This window comes from Cynoglossus semilaevis, chromosome 10 (assembly GCF_000523025.1).
Source record: "Cynoglossus semilaevis isolate Cse_v1.0 chromosome 10, Cse_v1.0, whole genome shotgun sequence".
Taxonomy (NCBI): Eukaryota; Metazoa; Chordata; class Actinopteri; order Pleuronectiformes; family Cynoglossidae; genus Cynoglossus; species Cynoglossus semilaevis.
In genome coordinates, this window is record NC_024316.1 from 10,844,265 (window position 1) to 10,849,348 (window position 5,084).

Below are 5,084 nucleotides of genomic sequence, written 5' to 3' on the forward strand. Positions count from 1 at the left end.
TGTGTTGAATTATCCATTAAACACCAGTTACACATCACTGGTCCATGCATGCCCTGTACTGTAACTGTTGTCTTACACTTTCACGTCATTTAACTTGGATTTTGTTGTATATGATAAAACAAAAACACATAATTGATTTTTTTTTTAATGAAACTTATAGAGCGTACAATCCTAAACTCAAGTAACAATACCTCCCAACACAGTTGATAACTAGTTAGTTTTTGACTACTGGACAAAAAGGTAATTTTAATAGCACGGGGAAACCAAACAATAGGACCTTAAAATCAAACATTAAGTGAATTTGGTAAACTTCTGATGACTTTAATAAACCGACAGACCTTACATCTGATAATATGAAGAGAAACAGCCCAATTAACACTGACTGTGTTGTAAGTGTAGATGGTAAAGTGTAAATCTGATGTTGAAGTTGAGAAAGTAAAAGATAAAAAGATCACAATCTCGTCGCATAGTGATGAGAAACATTGGCTTTAAGGAAGAAAGGACAACAGAGGAGTAACGCAGTCGGAGAAGAGACTTTGGTTAAAGAGGTACTAAGCATCTTGTGAATAATGTATATTTCAATTTTAAATTTTTCATCTATATACTGCATAAGTCACAATTATTCAGTGTGTAGTAGGTTGGTGAGAGAAGATAAAAAATGATTTGTTGTTGTTGTAGTAGTAAAAGATCTAGAGGAGGTAAAAGATGAGTGTTTTCAGATCAAAATTATCAAAGTTTATAGCCACAATTGTCAATTTGCCAGGTTAAACTGCCAGAATATCACCAAGTTCCCTTTTTTACATTCGGGCAAATGTAAATAATGACCCTCTTATGACTTTTTTTTTTTTTTTTTTTAGAATAATAGTCACACAAAAAACAAACACTTGCCCTTGTGGAGAAAACCTCACGTTCATTACTGTTTGTATAAACTGGTGTTGTGAATATGACATCTTTAATAGTCAACCTGCTTTTATCGTGTCCAGTAGTGTTGGGGTGTTTAGTGAAGACTCTTGGTATTTTTATTTTATTTTTTTGTAAATAAACCATATATCTAAACATTTCAACACTAAATTAGTCTAAACGCCTAAAGCTGTAAGACTTGGTAGAAACATTAACTGTCAGATGTGATAATTAATTATTATTATTTTTAAAATGTCTTTTTCTTCTATCAACAAGACATATAAAGCAGACTTTAGGTTTTAGTTTTCAATAAGACGTTTCCTCCATAACATTTAAACAAGTCCTTCATCCTCAAGACACTCATTCACTAACACAGAAGTTTGAATTAGAGGTCAAAAATTCCAAGTCATTCATGAACGACCATGGAACGTGAAGATCTGTGGAATAAAACTAAACATACTGTATTGTTGTTGTCTTTTCCTTGTACTGTAGAACTGTGTGCGGTCTTTGAGCCTGAATTGATGTGTATTTATGTTTTATTTAAGTGTCTTTTTGCCCTGCATGCTTTGTAGTTGTATGCAGTTGTTAACAACCATTAAAGTTGTTTCGTTAAAACTTTTACACGGAATTCTGTCTTAAGTTTACTCAAAGATTCATTCCTGACTTCTGACATAAACAGACAAAACACCACGGTCGGACTCTGCAGTAAGTAACTTCCATGAACCGTAGCTTTAACAGCACTGAGAGTGAGACATGCTCTGTTTAATCTGGAGTAAACAACACACAGACGACACACCTGCAACCAGGCTGTGTGGCCTTTAATGTCCACACTGGATCTTTTTCCCATGTCCACTCAAAAATGTTCATGTGCACGTGTGTGTGTGGTGTGTGTGTGTTTTCTCACGTAATTTACAGAATAAGATAATTAGACCTAAAAATGCAGTGTTTTACCTCATCAGGTCTGGACGTAGGGTTGCCCTGTGTTTAGCTGACAACACACACTAACTCAACCTCACCTGAACGTTAGTTCACAGGTGAGTGTGTAGAGTATATGACAAAATAAATGTGTATCTTTTGCACATATATGTGATTGCAGATTTGCACAGCCCAATTGTGGCCCATTATGTTACCCACTTACAGGCTCTGGTCATGCGTGTGATTGGAGGGTAATTGGGTCGTAACACGGACACGTGAGGGAACAATGGGCGCTTGTCACTTCAGCAAACAGACCATCTCGTAAAAACCAAACCCACAATTAAACCCAGTAAACGACTTCACACCCTGGCAATCATCGCAACCACATACCGAAATGCTCACCAATGCAGAGTGGACGCGCTCTGCACAGTGTGATGAAGTGGAACACGCACTGACCCACAAAAACACATGCATTCTTTTTCTTCCAGTTTTATAATTGTATTTATCACATTTTACACTTTAAATTAAGTGACGTCTCATTGCACTAACATACAGCTCCTCACAGATTTCACAGGCTGTTCCCACAATCAGCATGTTGGTGTATTTTTTGAGTATGTGTTTGTGTGTTCCACTGTAATTTCTTCCTGTGCAGGTTTTTGTTCTGGTTGTTATCGTAGCCACTGGGGAAGTCTGCTGAACTCATTGATCCTGATTGGGTGGCATGGTTTCTGTTCATGTCTGTGTGCTTTAAGGTTTGGGTCTCACTGTGACTGACTGCAGAAACTGTTCTCGCTCGTAATTTGCCCCACATGGGCTCAATTCCTCCTCCTTCACTTTATTACTCCTTGTTTATTGAAGGTTTTGCTTTTTCTTAAGCTATCATTTGTCTTTCCAGCTCTGTGGCCAATTTTTGTCTGAAGCTGATCTTTAAACCAAACTTTGAATTTAAACATAACACTTTCATTTCAAAGCAGTAACTGAAACTGAATTTGTATGAGGTTTGTAAAAGTGCCTTGGTAAAGTAACCGTTATTTATGGTACCAAATTTTGGCCCTGTACATTTTTTATGTTAGAGGTTTTGAGCGTGTGTGTAAGTAAAAGTACAGACGTGCTTGAGTGTTCCTGAGGGAATCGGCTGGAGAGACAGAGTCTCTGCTCTGACTGATGAAGATTAATCTACTGAGAGGAGACTGGCAGAGACGGAAGGATGTTAAAATGATGAGTGAGTTGAACAATGTCATCTCAGTGGACCTACTTATCAAACGAAAATAGTCAGTGGTGCACATTGGCCTTACTGAATGTCTCCACAGCCCATAACACTGTTGAAAACAAGGCTGAACTGTGTTAAACCACTTTAATTTTACACCATAACAGTGTTTAGTATTTGTGGCAGTAATTGATGATGGCTTTATTCACAATAAGTTTTTTGCTGTTTGTATACATAATATTTCACAGCATCTATTAGATGGATAGATAGATAGATAGACAGACAGACAGACAGACAGACAGACAGACAGACAGACAGATAGATAGATGGATAGCACTATTAGCCTATATGACTATTATCATGATTATTAAAGAGTAGTCACCTGCATTTCTCATTGTAAGGTCAGTCACCAGGGGCAACCTGGAGTAAAGTGTCTGGATAAGAGAGACAGGAATGTACACAAGTAAACCAGGACACCCTGCTCTACCTCTTGACCAGTTAGATTTACATCTGTGTATAAGTCACTACTTTTTATTTTACTAAAGACCCTCGCCTTCCACCAGAGGGCACTGGGTTCAATACAACTTCATCCAAATCCGAAGAGCAGGTTGCAACCGTCAGCAAAACAGCGTTTCTAAGTTCTACATCTGAGTCCATGGTACAGTCTACAAATGTTGAAATGGCGATGTTTCTATTTTCATACTGAATGGTTTTGATGGAATAGAATTAAATAATTTGCCGGTCATACAGAATATAGACAAATATAAATTGGGCTTTAAACGTAAAGATTTCGCTGATTGACCAAAAACATGTTTTTTTCCTTTGAAACTGTAAGCGATCGTTCATGGAACACCTGTGTGACTAAGCAGAATGCAGAATGATTTGTTGTCAATGTCATTATAACTGCAGGCCCCGAAGGACATCCTGTTTTTTTCAATTCTTATCTTTAGGAGACAATCATTTAAAAATTGACACTGTGTTCTATTGATGAACACCTGAAACTAAGGACTGCGATCATAAAGCCTTCAGTAAAACGTATGTTTCAGTCATAAATTCAGTCAAGGTATCGGGGTCATGGCTTGTTTTTCCACATGTTGCTTCCTGACAAGCACTCAACACTGAGGTAGTGCAGTGAGCCGACTGAATCTGTTATCAGTCATCAAACAAGAACAAGTAAGATGGTACAGTATGGTATAATCTGATTAGGACGAAGGTTTAAAGGAAATGAAGGAAGGTCTGGAGTCTGAAGGAGGCCTCATGGGTAAAAAAAAGGAAGCCTGGTCATTAATCTCTTTAGGTCAGTCCCAAAAATCCTCAAGGGTGAAAAGAAAACATAATTTTCTCATAATATTATTTGGGTGTCACAAACTGATAGATATCTGAACAAATGAATGATGCTGGTTAAGTCATATTTTCCAGTGTTGGTAATAAGAGTCATTAGTCATTAGATAATGTCACTACATCAGTCTCACAGGACACGGTCCCAGGCATTAGTCCCAGAGTTACGTGACCCACTTTTAGCTGAACTATTTATTATTTATCTTTCAGTTTTCAGACCGCCATCATTTATCACTCACTGGCCCCCCGGTGTCACAGAACCGCAGGGGAAATACTAAGTTATGGTAAAAGGAACTCCTCACTGCATTTAAAACGCAGACATTAAGAAAAAAGCTTAGCTTTAATTCTTTTTTTTTTTAAATCTCACACTGATTTGAAAAGCAACTGTGTTCTTCAAAGGGTTCGTAGGGGGCGTAAGACTAATATTAGTTCTGTATAAACTTTGCCTTCTCAGTGTTATTCTCCTGGCAGCCAGGTTGCAGTTTCTGCAAAAAATTACCAAAAGATTTATGGAACGCAGAAGCTGTATTATAAAACAAAGTCTAGTTGAATGTGCAGAAGAAAAATAGGAATTTGATACATTTTTCCTTGAGACTTCTAGCAGCATGACTACAGCAATACAGAAATAATTGTTAGGCCAGGAAGCAAAATGAGTGTATTTATTTCTCCCATCTGACCCAGATCTGACCACCATGTGTAGCAATAATTCCTCACTCACGGTGGC